The sequence below is a fragment of the Lonchura striata genome, chromosome 12 (genome assembly GCF_046129695.1).
Source record: "Lonchura striata isolate bLonStr1 chromosome 12, bLonStr1.mat, whole genome shotgun sequence".
In the NCBI taxonomy this organism is placed as follows: Eukaryota; Metazoa; Chordata; class Aves; order Passeriformes; family Estrildidae; genus Lonchura; species Lonchura striata.
The window spans coordinates 20,723,752-20,742,827 of record NC_134614.1 but is presented as its reverse complement, the minus strand read 5'-3'; the positions used below and the strand labels follow the sequence as shown (position 1 = coordinate 20,742,827).

The 19,076-nt window shown below is 49.0% G+C and overlaps 1 protein-coding gene across 12 annotated transcripts in view; it reads left to right on the top strand.

Annotated features, from left to right (window-relative positions):
- The first annotated feature begins 459 nt into the window (after positions 1-459).
- FOXP1 (forkhead box P1) overlaps positions 460-19,076 on the top strand; it is a 380,080-nt gene continuing 361,463 nt past the window's right edge. For 4 of the 12 annotated variants that reach the window (XM_031505960.2, XM_031505961.2, XM_031505953.2 and 1 more), the window contains exon 1: positions 1,191-1,260. The gene's annotated coding sequence lies outside the window, so the exon portion shown is untranslated. Of the gene's footprint in view, positions 478-1,190; positions 1,261-1,861; positions 2,057-2,421; positions 2,441-3,872; positions 3,895-6,114; positions 6,220-6,287; positions 6,307-6,405; positions 6,492-19,076 lie in introns of those variants that run through there. The other 8 variants (XM_077786176.1, XM_077786182.1, XM_077786174.1 and 5 more) reach the window with 8 other exon arrangements.

The window sequence follows — 19,076 nt, the reverse complement described above, 5'->3', positions numbered from 1 at the left end:
CGACCCCCGTCCCGCCGGCGCCGCGCTGCTGCCGGCAGCGGGCCGGGGTCCCGGGCAGGGCAAGGGGCTGCCCGGCGGGGCCGCTCCCCTCGCCTGCTCCGGCCGCCGTCAAGCGAGCCCCCGCGCCGCCGGAGGTTCCAAATCCATCGGTGCTGTTAAAACTCGCGGCGAACGAGTGCCGAAGCCGCAGGGCTGGGGCAGCCGGGTGGTCCCGGCTCTGCCCCCGCGGGCGCTGCCACCCCTCTCCTCGGTAGCCCCGACGGCGCGGCCGGAGCGCTGCCGCTCCGCGCACCCACCGAGATGCGGACCCACTGCCGCGCAGCGGGACCCAGCCCGGTCCCCGGGACGGTCAGTCCCGCCGAGCGGCCGGTGCGCGCCGCTGCGCACCCGCGCAGTGTGTCTGAGCGGTGTTTGCGCCCACAGCAGCGGGCGCTGCGGGGCGAACGCAGGCAGCGCCCGCTTCGCCGCTCCGCGCAGGTAAGGCGGCTCCGCGGGTACCTGCGGAGGGCACTCCGGGGTCCCCCGCATGCCTCAGCTCCGCTGGCCTGATGCCCCGCTGCCTCCCGAGCGGCCGCGGAAAAGTTGGTAGGGGTGCGCAGCGCTGCGCGCCCGCCGACGGGGCGGCCCCGGCCGGGCGCTGAGCTGTCCCTCGGGGTGCGGAGGGGCGCGCAGGGATGCGCAGCGCTGCGCACCGCGCTCCACCGCCACTTTCGCTTCCCCGTGGGGCCGCCCCGCCTCCCCCGGCCCGGCCCCCCCCCGCCTCCCCGGCCGTCCTCCGCGGAGCTCCGCGCCTGCGGGGCTCTCGCCCTTCACCCCCTGCGCGCTTCACCCCCCGCTTCTATTATTTTATTTTTTTTTTATTATTATTTTTCCCTTGCGCCGAGCCTTGTTTACCCAGCAGGTGGATGTGACGTCAGAGACTGACAACAGCAAAAAATAACAACATCTCCCTCCGCGGGGGTGTCGTGGGCCGCCCCCGGCCCGCCCGCGCGGGGCTGCGCGGGGCGGGGAGGGGGCGCGGGGCGGCGCGGGGCGGGGGCGCGGCGGGGCGGCGTGCGGGGCCCGCGGGCGCGGCGCCGGGCGGAGGGCTCTATTGTTATTTACCGAGCGGCGGAGCACGCCGCCGCGCCGCCCGGGCTCGGCGTGCCGGAGGGACGGGAGGGAGGGACGGGACGGAGGCAGCCCCGCGCCGCTCCGCGCCGCCGCCCGCCCGCGCCGCGGCCGCGCCGTGCTGGGCAGCGGCAGGGCCGAGTCCTGCGGGTGAGTCCGGCGCCCCCCGACACTTTCCCCGCTCCTCCGGGGCTGTTGCACTTTTCCCCCCGCCGGCCCCACGTGCCCGGCCGCCCCTCCCCGACCGCCGCCGCGGTACCGGGGGGGTGGGGGGATGTGGGGCGGCGGTGCGCGGATGCGGAGCCCCCTCCCCGGGCTGCGGGGCCGCCCGCACCCCCTCCCCGCCCACTTTGGAAACTTCCCCCCCGCCCCGCGCTGCGCGCACTCCCCGCCGTGGTGGGATGCGGCGCGTCCCGCCCCCCTCCCATCCCTGTTCGTGCTTTCCGCGTGTTTTCCGCCGGGTCTCTCCGCGCCGCCGCGCAAGGGGCGCGTACGCCCCAACTTCGGCGCTCGGAGCAAGAAGTTGCGGTGGGGCCGCGCCCCCCCTCCCCCCCGTGCTGTGCCCGGCTGCCCGTTCCCCCCTTCCCGGGCACCTGTTGCGGCTTCACGCCCGCGCAGCCCCTTCCGCAGACGCGGAGCCCCGCGCCGCGCATCCGCCCCCACCGCTGGTCCCTGGGACGCGTTGCGCCCATCCCCCCTCCCCTCTATTTCTTCTTCTTCTTTTTTTTTTTTTCTTTTTTTTTTTTTTTTTTGAAACGAAGTGTTTGAATAAACACCCGCGCCTCCTCAGCTCAGCCCGGCGCAACTTCTCACTGCGCGGGTGCGGACCGCGCATCCTTCACGCGCGTGTGTGAGCGCACGTCCCCCTCCCGCGCAGCCCCGCGGTGCGGAGCCTCGGGACGGAGCCGCGGCTCGCTGCGCGCCGCGGAGCCGCCGCCGCTGCCCGGTAAGTAGGGCCGCCCCGCGCACCTGCCGGCCCGCGCTGCGCGGCCGCGTCCCCGGGCAGCGGAGGGGTGCGCGCTGCAGGCGGCGGCCGAGCGGCGTGTCCGCGCCTCTCTCCTCCCCACCCCCGCCCCGCCGGTTTGTGGGTTTCTTTCTTTCCTGGAAAAAAAAAAAAAAGGCAACAAAAAAACCCAAAACAACAAAAACCCCAAACCAAGCCATCGAGCGGGGCGCGGACAGCTGCGCGGGCAGGGCTCCGCGGGGCGCCGCGCAGCCCCCTCCGCTCCGCCCGGCAACTATTAATGACCGGGCGGCCCCGGCGCGGACAGCATCGCCGGGCGGGCTGCGAGCGCCGCGCTTTCAGCGACTCTTCTGCTGCCACTTCGCTGTAATGATTTTAATTGCGTGTTTTTGCTTTGAGTGAACCAAGCCGAGCGCGATTACTTTTTTTTTGTTTTTCCTTTTCCCCCGTCCTTTTCCCTCTGAGCCTGGCAGCGGCGGCAGCGCGCAGCCCTCCCGTCCCTACCCGAGGCATCTGCCGCCTGCGAGCGCTCTCTGAGCCGCTTCTGTAGAGAAGCTAGAGCTCAACTTCCGTGCTCAGAAGTTTAAGGTTTCATTTTTAGTAACTGTTCTCGGAGTGAGTAATGGATGTGTACTGCTCGTAGCGTGGCGTCTGCACCATATAGCCTGCTGATTTCTGGGGTGCTGGATGGTTCTAAATACTAAAACAGTTCTCTAAACTGTGTTTCCTTTCCATACAGTTTTTCTAAACTTGGATTTTACTTGATTTGACGAAATGTTGGTGTCACTAGTGACAGATGCTTAATTAGACAAAGTTGCAAGCATGTCATCAAAGAAACTTTTTTACCTTTGCTGTTAATCCACGGCTTACTTTTAATATTTTGGAAAACAGGCATTTTGCTCGGTTTAGGATTATTTTTGCAGTTTTTATTACTGCTGAACAGCTCTTACGTTTTATAAGTTTGAGAGAGCCTGAAATAACTCAAGTTCCCAGAGAAGCGAGTGTGGGCAAGGAGGTACCGTGCATCTCGGCAGCTACATTTGGGGGAAGACAGGGAAATCGGGGCTACTCGTTTCAGCTTCTCTCCTCTGAAGCTTTTCCCCTGCACATTTTGTTTGAACTATCTCCCAACCATATTGAATGGACCAGGGCACTGGGGGAGGAAGCTCTCCACTAGTTACCATTCAAAAGGTGTCGGCTAAAATCTCATTGCAAAAAGGTATTGTAGCTTTAACATCTTGCATTGGCAGCATTCTTCCCCCTTAGTCTTTGGATTAGTCATTGTATGAGAGACAGGAAAAAAAAATCACTTTTTTTTTTTTTTTCTGGAAAAAGTAAAGTAAACAGCCTCCAACAAGTGAACCTTGACAACCCAGATTAAGGAAGGCAGGAGAGATCAAACAAAGCTGCTGCTGGGCTGTTGTCAGGAGCTGCCTCACTGAAAGCTCTGGACTATTCGATCAGGCAGCAAGGCTATATGTTCACTTATGCAGAAATGGACCATTACAAATGCTGATCTTTGTTGTGAAACCAAAGGATAACTCTGAGAAAAATAACTACTATTTCAAACAAGGCTTTCTGTTGCTCACGGTTCTGATTGCAAAGTTAGTTTTTTGTGCATGGGCTGGGGTTTGGGGTTTGTTTGTTTTTTTTTTAAAGTGATGATGGTTTGAAGTGCATTTTTATACTTTCAGAGTGACTTAGGATTTGATTATGTTTACACTGTCTAGAGCTGCAGAGAAGAAGGCATTAAAGTAGTGCAATGCAGAAAACCCCGAAAGTTCTGTGGAATTCAGCTTTTATTTCTGGATCGCTGAATTGTAAGGAAACGTGGATTTGTTTTTTTTCTCTCTGTGTGTAAGTTCTGTGTTGGTGTATAATAGAGGAGTTTGGTTCTGATTAAGCACTGTATATTGGATGTCTGCATTCGTACAGTTTGGAAAACTTGTAATATCTTTTCCTTCAAACATGTTGCCAAGAAGTCGGGGATGGACCTTGGTTTTGATACGCCGGGATTTTTACAAGACTATGTGTAATGTGTCTTCATGGCTGTATCACAGGGACTGTTACTGTGTAGTTTTTTAGTGGAAATAGCAGTAAAGAGTATTAATAGACACTTGATTTTACTTCCATAAACAGTTGGGATTTAGGTACCAATTGAAATGAGCAAGGGGAGTGAGGTTAGTTTTGTTGTGTGACAGTTTCATGTTTGTATTCAAACACTTGAACTCAAACTTTAAATATGTGTCCCTTTCATTCCTTTGAAGTATTCTAAAACAATGGAAATACCTGTTTTTAAAGAAATCCAAGTAAGAGGCTGTTACCCTAATGTATATTAATCAGGAGGGAGACCAAGTGCACATCTGCTGAAGAATTAAGGAATCCTAAATCTTTTTGCATAAGCATTTTTTTAATTAGCAGTGCAGATCTCACAATAAGTACTTTATACTTTCTGTAAGGTAAGGTTTCATAACTCTCCTGCATAACTTACTCTAAAGCCTGTAGATTTTTTTATGGTATATATTTTAATTAGACAATAAAAAGTATGTGCATTAAACATGCACATGTATGCTATTAAGCCATTTTGCGTAATGTGTAATGTGTTTTAACATCTATAAACATTTTCTGCTTAAATCAGTTCCACCAGTAACTGTAACACAGCTGGGTTTTGCCCTGGTAGGAGAAGGAGCAGGGGAGTTGAGCAGGGAATTGTGCATCGGACATTAGCGTGCAGCATACACCGCAGTATGCGTTTCTCATGGAGTGGATCACCTTTTTTCAGAGCTAAAATTCACATTATCATCCTTGATGTGATGTACTGTTAATATTTGTAGCTCCTGAATTACTCCTGTTTCATAGCACTGTAAAAATTACGAAAAAGGCTGGTAGCAAAAAGGGCAAATGCATGGAATGTATCTAGTGTTTAGTATTCGTATACCTCTTGTGGTCATTTATATAGAGAGATTGAACTGGATAACACAATTCCCTTTGTGAAATATTTGTTGAGCATAAATTTGTTTATCAAATGAAATAACATATGCGCACGCATATGTAGGATATGTATGTAAAATACAGTTACTTCGGCAATGCCGTCCAGTTATTTATGGGCATAATGATACTTCTGTCATCTTAAATTTTCTCCAAGAAGCTTTAATAAATTTAAATAGATTATATGCTGTCAGAAAATAGTATAAATTTTGTTTACGATTCACTTGCTTTAAGGTACTTATACTAAAGAAGCTCATTTAACCCCAAGACTGAGGAGCATTAAGTGGTGAGAGGAGTCTGCTGAAGAGCTGCTGCTGCCCTTTGCTCTTGTGATAATCTTAAATTACTACAATTTAATTGCAACTTCAAGGCACTGAGCTGAAATATTTTTTATGCAGCCGAGCCAGGGCTGAAGAAGGCTCGGTGGGGTTTTTGCAGGTAGCTGGGTGCCTTTTGGAATTGCAGCGTTTGTTCAGGCCTCTCCCGCCCTTCCCAGCACATCCAGCATCGTGTGTGCAGGGACAGGGCGCCTGGGAGGGAGCTTTCCTGGGGGTTCCCACTGCAGAGGGAGCGGGATCAGGCCCTGCAGGGCTCGGGTGCACGAGGGTTTTGTTTGCTGTCTGTACTTAAGCTGAATTAAATAGCGCGTTTTAATTATTCCTCAGATGAGTCTTGCTCTCAGGTTGCTTCCCAGAGCTTCTCCCTGCGAGCCTCTGCTGGGGAAGCAGGTGGGAAGGGGCTGGTGGCTGGAGGGGAAGCCCAGGGGGTGGTCAGCAGCGTGGGGACACGGTGGCACCCTGCTCTGAGCTTGGTGTTGGTCCTCGTGTCCCCAGGGGTGAGCTCAGGGTGCGCTTGGCTGCGCTGGGCCTGATCCAGAGTGTGCTGGCATCAACTGGGGCTTCTGCTGATGTCTCTGCCTTTGGCTTTTGGTCTGTGCCACTAACTCGTATCACTGGTACTTTTTCTCCCCCTCCCTCCACGTATAGTAGCGTGTTTTCACACCCGGCGAGCGCTTCGGCAGAGATGTGATATGCAGGAGAAGCCAGAAAGCATTTGCTAGGTGGAATTTAGAGACGCTGTGCACTAGAGATCAGCAGCATCTTTGAGACCGTTCTCAGAGGTCCTGGCAAGCAAACTTTATTCCAGTGCTTCGAAAGGTATGGCCAGGCTGGGAGCCCTTAACTCTGTGCCACCGAGGACGCGCGTCAGCGCCGGCCGTGCTGAGGCACAGCGGTGTTCAAATCGTGAGTTTGATTGTTTTTCTGTTGGCCAGATCCTTGTGAAGTGTCTCGTTGCAAGAAGAGGCAGAGAAGATCTTGTGGTTGCTAGAAGTGGTTGCTTTTGTGCTGACAGAAGTGCTGCTCGCAGCCTGCTCGCTGCGCGCTTCGATTCCCGCAGCTCGCTGTGCTGGGAATTGCAGCTCCCGCAGGTAACAAGGTGATGCCAGTGTAGAGAGAGGGGGGAAAAAAGCCAGCATGGAATAAACCATGCAATCATTAGAGGAGAAACTTAATTGTGAGATCGCTGTAGTCTTTTACTTTAAAAATATGTGGTTTTGGTTGTACTGTTTTGCGGAGATCAGTTATTTGTTGGTTGGGATTTCTGGAGTGGTTTAACACGTGCTCTTTTTCCTTACTCCAGCACTGGAGCTCCCAAGTCAGAGAAGCTGCTGGCTCTGTTCGTGTGCAGCCTTCTCTGCAAATGTGCTCTAGGGTTTTGTCTTTCTGTTCTCCTGGCACGGGTCTCTTCCATGCATGCAAGTGAGCAGGCTTATGTCTAATGGCTGTTTGGATGTGGCAAGTATCCAGAATAATCTTGATGACTTTTTGTTCCGCGTCACTCTGCAAATGAAGACAGGATTCTATGGAAAATGGGCAAAGAGAAGAGCATGGGCAAAATCAGTTTCTCCCTAAGAGGCACCTGAAGGAGGACTAAATAATTTTTCTCCTCTCATTGACCCTCCTGGTGCTGTTTTTAAAGCATCTCCATTTTAGTGCCTTGAAATTGCAATTAAGTTGTAGTAATTTAAGATTATTGCAAGAGTGCAAAGGGCAGTAGAAGCTCTTTAGAAGTCTCATCTCAACACTTAATGCTCCTCAGTCAGGGGGTTAAATGAGTTTCCTCAATGTGAGTACTTAAAGTAACTAAATCGTAAACAAAATTTATACTATATTCTGACAACTAATAATCTATTTAAATTACATTAAAGTATGTGTGTGAAAATTTAATTAAAGGCAGAAATACTGTCAAGCCCTGTAAATATCTTGACAGATCTACTGAAATGAAACCCATATCGTAAAATATTTACATAGATCTGATAGGCTACAGTGTTTCTGGGAGTGCTATTCTGAAACTAATTGTGGGCTTTTTTTCCTTCCAGTTTTCTGCTCAGTTGCAATGGTCTCGGAAAGCAACACAAATAAATACCCAGAATGTTTTATTCAGATGATCCTCCCGTGTATTGTTTACTGCTAATGGTGCTGTCTGTACAATGCCTGTCACGGGTGTGTTTTTATTAGGAGAACATGTTTCCTCAGTAAGTTAGTTTCATTCAGAGGCACTGAATTTAAAAAATGGGCACTGAAATGAAAAAACTGGTCCTGAAAACTGGGGCTCCGCAGGGAATTCGTGGTGTGTCTGCGCTGGACATGCCATCTGTGAATCAACTTTCTCCTGGGTGTGTGTCCCAGAGCACGGTGCTGCAGCATCTCCTGCACTGCTGTGACTCTCAGTTGAATTGATTTTCCAGGTAGGAAGATCTTACAACCTTTTTTCCAAGGGTTTGAGCTCTATATGGAAGTGTTTCCCAAAGTGCATACGGGGCATAGCACCCTCTTGCTGGTGCATCTGCAGGCATATCTCCTGTGGTATGTGGTCCAGGCTGTTTTTAGGATGAAGAATGTTTTGCCCCAGGTAAAACTAGGTCTGTCTGAAACTTCAGCCAGACTTTGGCCCTTCTTAAAACCCACTGGCTGGAATTCTGCAGGTGTTTTTGCTGGGAAGGTGCAGCGTGAGCCGCGCTTTCTCATCACCTCGTCATTTGTTGGAACAAAGTCCAGTTTATCCTGGCTGGAGTGTACACCCTGGAGCTGCAGGGTCGCAGGAGGAGGATTTGGGCATGGAGAGAGGGATGTGATGGGAGCGTGGTGCTGAGGAGCCCAGGCCAGGTGCTGGGCACTGAGCGCTGACAGCCCGACAGAAGGTGGCACAGTGTGGCAGGTTGGCTGCAGCCTCCAATGGCATCGTTAGTTTTCCCCTCTTCGCCAGACATTTCCTTTCATGTTGGATCTGAGTTTTAGCTGTACTTCCCGATCAGTCTTGTCATCTTGTTGCTAACAATTAGGGTCAAGTGTCTTTCCTTGGGCTCTCCACAGTCTTCGCATTGGTGTCCCTCCCCCAGCTCCCTGGCTAAGCTGTTTGTTCATTAATTAGTGGATGGGGCATATTAACACATCAGTAAACCCGAGTAGTCAGAGTTCCCAAGGCATCTCGGGAAGCCCTCTCTGGTTTTCTGTGACCGGACATGCACTATTGCTGATTTAGATAGCGGAGCCGATGATGCCAAAGTGTTGTTAAGAGAGAGATAAATAGAGAGAGCCCAGCAGTAAGCAGAATGTCATGTCTCTATTAAAAAGCTTGTGATAAAGGAAGATAAAATGGTGAGGGGGGATTGCTGGAGTGTTCAGAGCAGCCACTAAACATCTGATCACAAAAATCGATGCTGAATTCCCTTTCCTGTACAACACTTGCCTGCAGAATTCTGTCTGAGCCTGGGTCTGGTTGCAGCGAGCAGTGGAGCCCTGAAAGGACTTTTGTTCTTGCCAGAACGACGGCCGGGGGTTCTCAGGGATTCAGGAGCTGTCTGAGCTGGGATTCAAACATCCCTCCCCAGTTCCTTTTGAAGTGGTGCTCCTGGGATGCTGATGAAGTTGTTCCAGGCTCCCGCTGGGGCTTGTTGCTCTGTGCTGCCTCGTACCTGGATTTCCTGGGTGCCCAGGCCACCTGCCTTCCTGTCAGTCTGGAGGTCAGGCCTTGGCAGAGTAGCACAGAGGCAGATTTTTGTCTATTGTTTATTTCCCTTGCCTGGGTGCAGGGGCTGCTCTGCAGAAGTGAATAAATGGAACTGATTCTAAAGAAACGAGCGGTCGCAGCAGACGGGAGAGGAGCGGGGTTAATTCTCCCAGCGCAGTAAAACGTTAAATCACCCCAGCCTTGTTTGCTGAAAGGATGTTGATCGTTCCATTAAGGAGGATTAAGTAATTAACTGATATTTCTTTGGGAACCCATGTCAGTTTTAAAAAGCATTTTCCTGGTGTCGCGCAATGAATGTGAAGTGTATGTTTTTCTGCTGCTGGAAAGCTGGGAGATGAGCATGAGTGAGACACCTCTTCCTAAGGAACTTCTGGGAATTCCAAGGGAGCAGAAATAGGAGAGGGGTTTTCAGCTAAAATGTGCTGTTCCAATAGATTTTTGATAGCAGGTTTGTCTTCTATGGATTTTGTCTGGTGGGCCTGCTGTGAACTCATTTCAAGGGTATTCTATTTGGGATTAAGAAGTTAAAATCTTCTTGAAGTGTTCCTTTTGGAGCTTGCATTTTTATTTTTAATAATAGTTTTTATGTTGTAATAGTGAGCTCACTGACAGTGAGTCATGAACTCTGTCTTCCATGAACCTCATGACAAATCTCTGTTAGCTGCTCGGGCAGCTCGTCCAGCCCAGTTCCCACGTTTTATACTTGGGCTGGAAGGAACAATTCCATTCAAATCAGTCTTGTAGATCCTCCTTTTCCTCCTGTGGCAGAAATACCTTTAAAAGCAGTTCAGGGGACTGTGGGGCATCATGGAGTGGCTCCAGACACTGGGTTTGGAGCACATTGAAGCTGGGTTTGGCTGGGTTTGGCTGGCAGTCAGGGGAGGATGTGCCTGGCCAGGGTTTTGATGCTGGCTGGTGCTCAGTCAGGTGAGAATTGTGTTCTGGGGACGATGCCCATGCAGGTGGAGCAGCAGGCAGGCAGAGAAGGACAATGACACTATTTTTTCACTGTTTCATCTGGGGCTGTGTGAGCGCTCCTGCATCCCGTGCTCCCAAGCTCGCTGCCATGGTTCGATCCCTTTTTTGCCTCAGCAAATCACAGAATTTGGGATTAACCTCATCAAATCGCAGCTGTTTCTTGTATAATGGTCCCAACCTCTAATACTGCAGTTAGTGATACTGAAACTCCACCCAAACTGAAATTTTCTGGGCAAGAGCTGGATTCTGGCCGGCAAATAGCATAACCCAGTGGCACCAATCGTGTTAGTATTGATACTTTCTGCTTTCATAGCAGCTCTCCTTTTCAAACAGGGCTCCTTCAGACAGTACCGTGCAAACTGTTGATCAGTCCACTGCAAATTATTCCTCCCCCTCGGGTCAATTTCATAAATAGCTGTATTTCCATAACACAGGCAGATTTAGTTTCAGTTATGTGGCCTAAGCTCAACATACCCCTGTTGAAATCATGGGAGCTGTCTTGGATGGACTGAGTTAAAAAAATAAAATAAAATTAAAAGAGAATCAGTTTGGCTAGATAATAAAGTCTTAGAATATTCATATATGTGTTGCATATAAGAAACTCTCTGGATGTCTGTGCAGAACATCATGACCTGTACCTGCATTAGCAGATTTAGAAGAGAGATTTTTCTCAGTAAGTTTTGCAATAGTAATAATGTCTTAACAGCTTCAGTAATTAATTTTAATCAGAGAGTTGTCAGGGGCCCTATCCTGCTGTCATTGAATTAAATGAGTACTGGGAGAAGGTGGCTCTGAAATAGCTCGTAATAAATTGGTTTTGTTAGTTTTTAATGATATGCCTGTGCATGAGTGTTCAGATAATATATATGAAAGTTTGTAAAGCTCCTGAGTTGTAGGTTTGGGAAAGAGTAAATGTATTTTTCAGTGAAAAATTACTTGATACCTAAAAGGCTTTCAAAGAGGAATGTCAGAAGTATGCAGCAAAATTATTGTTTGTACAAGTATTTTAATTTTTTTTCTGAGTTTTTTGAAGTCCAGCAGTGTGAGGAATGATGGTCTTGCTCAGGAAACTTTTCTAATCTGTCATTTTATTTACAGGATTTAACTGAGAATGGGAGAAACCCATCTTGGTATATTTCAGCTGATTTTTACCATGTTATCTGTTCTGATTTTTTTTTTTTCCTTCACTTCTATAGAACTGGTATCTGCAGCATTCAAAAATACTATTTCATAGAAGTTAAAATGGAACATTGCCTGTGAATTAAACTAAAATATCTTAAGCCTATCCAGTGTATTCCTGGCATTAAATAGTCAGAGAAGGCTAAATATTTCCTATTTATTTTTCAGATTGGCTGGAGTATAGTCTTTCAGGAAAAAGGTCCTCAGCCAGTTGAAGGGGAAATCTGATTTTTCAGCAAGTGCTTTATATTTACTGAGGGATTCTGAGTGTGCAGAAGCGTGCTGCATGGAAATGGAAATTTACCGTCGAGGATTTTTAGGGATTTTAATCGATGCCATTAGATAGAGGCGCGCTCATAGAGAGGTAAACTGGTAAATCTGAACAAACTGAAAAATGGTAGCTATAGGTGTCTGGCTCTGTTATCAAACTTGCTGCCTAAGCCAGAGTTTATGCACTGTGATAATGCTAATGACCAGCAGAGCCAATGATGCATGACTGGAGGAAATCAGTGGTATAATCGGAAAAAGTTATCAGGTTTTTGTCATTAAATATTACTGATAAATAATACACTTCATTTTGAGTAGATAGGATGTGTTTAATTCTGATGTGGAGAGTTTCAATTTAATAAGGGGCATTGCTGAGTAAAATTATAATCTTTTCTAATTTAAAGGGAAAAATAAAAATGCATTTGTTTCAGCATAACCTCCTGGCAGCCACCATCCACTGCTGTTGTCTTCACTGGTGTCTGATAGTGAGGAATATTCACAGCAGTTTGAGGTGGCTGCTTATAGCAAGATGTTTTATCTAAGTTACTACTTTGTGCAGAATTAATTGCATGAGGCCAGAACTAAAGGGGTTCTGTTTAGTATAAACTAGGTAAAATCTTCCATTTTCTGCTTAAAAATGTGAGTGTTGCAGCAAATATAAACTCTGTGCTCCATGCAGTGATTCCCTACGGAGCAATCTGCCTGTCCAGGCAGTAACAGGAGGGAAGGGATGAGGACAAAAGATAGAGATAAATTAGATCTCGTTTTGCAACTTATCTTTTAAGTCAGTGGGAGAACAAGGAAGAGAAGTAGAGCTTAAACTGAAGGAAGAGGGCTATTAATAGTCTCTATAAAGGACAGTTTGCACCAGGAAAAAAGAAAAAAATCTGCTTGGCTTTTTTTAGCAAAACAGGCTAACACCCAGAGTAAATCTGTGTCATTAACTGAAGCAGTGTGTGATTTTTAGAGCATCTCTGCTCCTCGTGTGCGCCAGCGCCTGCGGAGGCTCGTCCCTGGGCTGGAGGCAGATGTGGTGCAGCCTCTGCCCTGAGGAGGCTTCTCTTGCCAGCTGCAGAACCTCTGTCTGGGTCAGCCCATGGCCCTGTCTGAGCAGATAGCACCAGTTTAGCCCAGCGAGTGGCTTTGTACCAGGGCCAGGATCTTCCCACCACCCCTTGGAGTCGTGCTCGAACGCCGAATCTCAGCTCGAGTTTCCAGAATTAGATGGCACAGTGAGTAAACACAGCGTACTTGCCAGTTCTCACATCCTCTTTTGCAGCGAGTATTGCAGCAAATCCTGCAGGTTTGACTCATCTCTGAAGTTCTTCACTGATATGAAACAGATCTCGTCTGCCTCTCTCAAAAGAGCTGGGAATGTGGCCTCAGCTCCTGAGCTCACAGTCCTTCTGGACATGAGCACTGTTTGCTTGAGTTGGCTCTCAGAAACTTGGGCAGCTCTGAGTAACTTTAACTGGAGTTACTTGCCTGTATCTACTGGTAAAATTTGGCCTGCAGTTAGCCTTTATTGAAAGCTTCAGGGAAATACTTCATTCTTGCTATGCACAAATATTTATATTCTGGTAGGAAGATTTTTTTCCCCTTCCATTTCTTTGTGTTGTTTTTTTTTTTTTCCTGGTTGATGCCATAAGCACGAAGGAAGTATAATGCTTTGTCAGGTAACAAGTAATATTCAAGTTTCCAACTTATATTTATCATAGGTCTGAAAGAAAAAATAAGTCTGCCCGTATTAGAAGTGTTTGTTGGATTGTAGTGAGCCGTGCAGGGTGGGATGGAGATTCTGCTTAACTCGTGGGTACATTGGCAGGGGAAGGTCCTACAGGGCAGAAAACTTTCCTGGGTAAATCCAAGTGGTGTCAGGTACAGCCCCTGTGTTAAGAGCAGCACGTCTCAGTGTTTCTGTTCATCGGCGTTGAATCACCTCCGCATGTTTCAACCTCTGCCTGGTGGCTGCTCTCGGCAGGCTGAGGAGGAGGACACATCTCTCACAGAGGTCCACACGTGTGCCGTGACTCAGGCGCGCTCGCAGCTCCGTGACACGCGTCAAGTGAGAATTGTTTCCTTGCAGAGCCTTTGCCTGCTTTGTTTTTTCTCTACTTTCAGTTTGACTGTTTGACAGCGCGCTTGGTGCCGTGCAGAGCGAGGGCTTGGTTCGCTTCGCAGTTGGGCAGATTGAGATTTCTCAGCTTGTCCCTGGGCGTGCTTCCCATTGCATCCCCTGTGCTTCAGCTGACACTGCACAGGAAGCTGGACCAGTGGAAAACTAGCTTAAGCAGGACAAAAATGTTGTCTGCCAGTTGAACATCCTCATTGGATTCTGGAGATCAGAGGAGGGTCTGAAGGGGTCAGGGCCACCCCCTTGGCCACTTGATTGCTTTTGCTGTAACATGAGACCTCTGCCAGAGGCTTTGTGTCTGGACGTGCTCTTCTCAGTCTGGACAGAGGATCTGCTGGTGGGACCACCCTGCCAAAGCTGCCAAGTGTGGGTTTCCTCTAATTGTTAATGTGATGCTGCTCCCTTAGTGCCAGGTACTGAAATTGTTACTGTTCATGTCCTGGCATCTTGTATTCTTTGGGTTTCCTTCTTCCCTGTGAGCTGTGGATGATAAGCTGGTCCAGAGGGTGGGAATTTGTGATGAGGGCACTGAGATATCCTGATTACTGGCTGCTGTTGTTTCTTCTTGTTTTTATAATAACTTATCTGTGCGATAAGCAGACGCAGCTGCACATAAAACTCAGATAAAGCTGTGCCCAGCCTGCCGCGCGCCTGTGGAGTCAGAGCGCCAGGCTGATAAGGAAAGAGGTGGCCAGAGCTCAGGGACAAGTTGACCCCAAAAAGGGTCTGTCCCGTGCTCTGTGCTCACTGGGTGCTGTGCAGGATGGGTGTGCTGGGTGTGTGTGGCATGGGGGTGTCTGGGGAGCGTGGGTGGCCCTGGTGCAGGGACAGCCACAGGCAGTGTCACCGGCGGGGCTGCTGGTGAGCCCAGGTGTTGGCGTGCACTGGCACCCACTCAGGCTTCCAGCGGGGCTTTGAGGAAAGCTTTGAATACAGTTTATGTTTTTCCTGCTTTTGATATGGGTGCAGGTGCACATTAATAGGAAGTGAAAGTGGAGGAGCCCCGAGGGAGCCTTGCTCGAGCCCTGCCAAGCAGGTACAGCCCACGAGTCTTATCACCTTGTGATAACCTGGCATGGTGTTGGCATGCCCGTGTCACAGGGATCATGGGGGCGAGGTGTGCTGCAGTTTGGCAGGGACCTGCTCCCTCTACCCTGCTGTGTGCTCAGGGTTGGTCTCCCTCCTCATGTGGAGGGGGCTTCTCTTCCCTTGCTGTCCCTCTGCTCCGATGCAGGTGGATCAGAGGAGTGTTTTGGGAGGGGTTGGCACCACAGAGCAGCACTGCGGGGTGTCCCTGACTGCCCCCAAGCCTTGCTGTGTGACCAGTGTCTGGTGATGAGGTGAGGTGGGCATTCTCCATGCCCCATCAGAGCCAGTGGATAATTTTGGGGGAGGCTGGAGGAGGCTCAGTGGTGTGAGGAGAGGCTGGGTGCTCACTGGCCAGGGCTGAGCCTGGGGCTTTCACTGTCAGTAGCATCCTTGGGCACTGGTGGGGACTGGTATGGTGTGTCCAGGGAAGTGAGACCCAGCCCAGCACCCAGCTGCCTGCCCTGGGGCCTCCCTGGTGTTGCACAAAGTCATTTGCCTTCTCCAGCTGACTTCAGCCTGTTCACTGCCTGTTTTTGCATTGCCTTGTTGAGGAATTGGAATGTGCAGCCTGTGAAGTGAGGCAGCAAAGTGTTAACCCTCACTTTTAATTATTACCTTTATTTTTGGAAAGGAGTAGCAGCCAGAATAAAATACTTAGTAGGAGTAAAATTCATGTTACCCACCTTTTGTTCCTGCTTGGTTTGTGCCCGACCTGAGGTGTGGATATCCCTGGGAGTGGCTCATGTGCAGGTGAGCAGAGCTGTGGTCCAGAACCCCTCCTGTCCTCATCCCCTCTCTTCACCACGTGCTGAGGTTCCATATTCTGCATGTGCAATTACTGTATGCTCCTAAATTACCTTCACCTTGCATTAGGGCTATTCACTGTTCATTCTTACATGTCAACACCACATCTGATTGGAACCTTAATTGCTCTGTGTGCTCCTGTATTTTCCCCTCACCCCCTGGACCAGAGGGAGGGTTTGTTGCAGGGAGAGTCCAAGCCAGTGTTACCAGGGTATGGGCTCTGCCACTTCCCAGGCTGCAGATGCAGTGAGTGCCTGGAAAAATGCCCCTCCAAGTCATGACAAATTAAGCGTTGCAGACAGATGCAGAGATGAAGCTCTGTGAGGAGATGTGTGACTTGGATCCAAGAGTTGTGAGATGTGCAGAGATGGAGAGGAAAGCAAACTACTCATCCAACACATGGAGGCTGTGGGCTTGTGCCCCAGGGTGCTCCAGTGCAGCCATCCAAAGGCTGCTGGGATCTCTGTTGTCCCACCCATGTCCCTGTCACCATAGTGCTGCAGGAGATGGTTGTGCCATTTTTGCTATTATCAAACTAAGTAAGCCCCATTTTTCTCTAGTATGGCAGAACTCTGTTTCTAAGTGAGCTCAGTTTAATTCCATTTTTCAAAGCAATGGCAGTTATTTCATAGAATTAGGATCACTAAAGCTGGAAAAGACCTCTAAGATTGTTGAGTCCAACCATTCATGGTATCCCATCAATAAATCCTAGAAACCCTGAGCATCCTGTCTGTGCCCCATGTCCCTGTCAGGGCCTCCATCTGTGCTGGGTGCACTGAATCACATCTGCTACGTGAGTGGGAGTGTGCAGGAGGAGACCAAGACTTCTGAATGGCAGAAATGAGACTGAGGAGGAGAAATTAATAGAAGGCAAATGAAGAATTCCTGCATTCACACAGCCTCTTATTCAGATCCATCATCATGGCAAAGAACTGGGAGGAGCCTCTGTGGCCAATTGGGGTGTCCAGCAGGAGTAGTGTAGGCTATGTCTTCCAGCCTGAACTGAGAAAAAAAATAAATTAGGCAGTGGTTGATTACCTCTTGGTTTTAAATAAGTGTAGTATTGAGTGCAAATTAAAAACAACCTTGAAACTGTACAGATTCATAAAACTGTACACTGGGATTTTAAAAATTACCTCCATTGGAATCCTGGAAGCATCTGTTACATAATTAATGCACTTAAAAATATACTCTATTTATGATTAATCCAGCGCTGTAGTGTGTGCTAGTTAAATGCTTGGATCCCAGCGTGCAGTGCGAGGAAAGAAATGCAGTTGTAATCTATTTGATGGTTACAAGAAAGGACATTTGCTACAAATAAATACATTTTCCTTTTTATTTGTCAGGGCCAAGCTTATGTCTGTTGTGCTGAGTTTGTTGACTGGTAAATGTTTTGTGATTTGTGCTGATAATTTTGTAGATCTGCTGGAAAAAATAACTCAAGAATAATTAGGGAGATTGACCATAGAGTAATGTATCACATGGGTGACAATGTTGATGATCTTGGGTATGGTATATACCATTAACAGTGCTAAGGCTTAGTACTGCAGAGCTCTTCAAACACTCTCTGAGTTACACAAATGCTGTAGGGGATGCACATCTCTCCTTGCCAAAGTTACTGGATGCCTTGGGTCTCCTCTCCAGAGAAGTACTCCAGGCTGAGACCCCAGGGTGAGAGTGGTGGAGCAGGCACAGCAAGCACAAGTATGACTTGACAAACCTCAGCCTGCACAGATTTTTTATCAGGAAGGCTTTAGGGGCTCTGTAGCCTTATTTATTTTGGAGACTTAGAGCTGGCACCCAGCCATGGGGTCCTGGAGCAGTTTCTGGCATCACACTTCCTCTGACAGATTTTTCTCCCTGCCCTCGGTTTCTGTTCCCTTTTTTACTCTCACCCTTCATTGGACACTGTCTGGTCAGGTTGGTGCCAGCTAAAATCCTTCCATCTTACTTTGGTTCCTGTCTGTAAAGCCTGCAAGCTGTTACAATGGCCTTAGGTCTGCTGTATTGCAGAGTGGTGGTCCCACCTTGTGGAGTGCTGTGGGTGGCTGGATCCTGTGTGTCCCTGCCTGCCTCTGGCTGGCTGAGCATCCCAGGTGGAGCAGCAAGAACTGCACAGTGCTGTGGAATTCTGTTAAAAGCTGCTTTTCCAAATGGTTCTCTTTTTTTTGAAGTGAACAGTTGTGTGTGTTAGCTCAGGAAGGATTTTGGGGTTGAGTGCTGGAGGTCCTGCTGCACCAGGGCCGTGCTGTATGGCTGCTGGACTGTGAAGGGGATCACCTGCAGTGAATCCACACGTGCTCTTGGATGTACCTGCCGTCAGCAGCGTGGCACGGTGTGGACATTGGGCTCTGCCCTCGTGCTCCAGCCCTGCCTGGAGACAAGGCAGTGGTGATGGGGAGGGGAGGACAGCTTCTCCCATCTGCCTTTGGTGTCCCCATGCCCGGCTGTGTGGTGTTTCTGCACCAAACCCAGTGTGGGTGCTGGATGCTGCAGGGATGTGAGGGGAGAGCAGCAGCCCGGCTCTGCTCCGCCGTCCTCTTCTCCATCGCTGACTCTGGAAGCAAGTTCCTAATGAACTCAGCTTTCCACTTACTGTTGGCTGTCTTGTTTCTGCACTTCAGAGCCCCTGATGCCCCTTCAGAATGTAACGAGGGAGGAGCGAGCCTGGTTTTGTGGGAGGCAGAGATGCTGAGATGCATTTACCTGTGGTCTGTGCTCTGGGCTCGTCCTCGCCATTAATCCCAATGGAAACGTTTCTTCTGACTTTTCCCACTGTATAATGCAGAGCCTTGTTATCTCTGCAGTACAAAAATGCACTCAGCATGGGCTTTTCCTTTAGTCCTGAGGAGAGATGGATGTTGAGATACGTGTGCATAGGCTGTATTTCAAGCAAATTAGGACAAAAAAAAAAAAAAAATTGATTACTATTGGTAACTTAATTTTCTGCAAACTAAAGAGCCCCAAAGAGAAACCCACTTCAAAAGGTCTTTGTTTCCTCCTTTTTTGTTGTTTTAACAAAGGCTACGTTCTAGCTGTATTTCAGTGGTCTCTGGTTTCAGCCACTTTCTTTGATACCAATTTGTGTGAAAGCAGTTGTCAGACAGAAGGAAATGATAAAATCTACGAATTAAGGCAAAGGATGAGAAGGGCAGTGGGTAGCATGAAATGGATAAGTGTTGGGATCTAACAAGCATTCCTGCAAGCAAACCTCAGTTCCTGTGCTTGTAACGGGCAAGGTTGGTGATGTTTGGCGAATTTAATGGTTGGGGTGGGTGGCTGATAAAAACAAAGAAGATTTTAGGGAAAAGCAGAATCTGGTGACTAAAGTAGTGCATATTTATTTTTAGAGCTTGATTGCTTTTGAGTTGCTAGCATTAGGAAAACTTCTTAGCTCGCATTATACTGCAAATTTCTTTAATTTATTTTTAAAGTGGAAATTTTGCAAGCTGACGTTTTGCAGCATGCGTAGTACGCTTTTGGCTGACAGCATTGTCTGGCAAAAGAAATAACCAAATTATTATTCAGTCA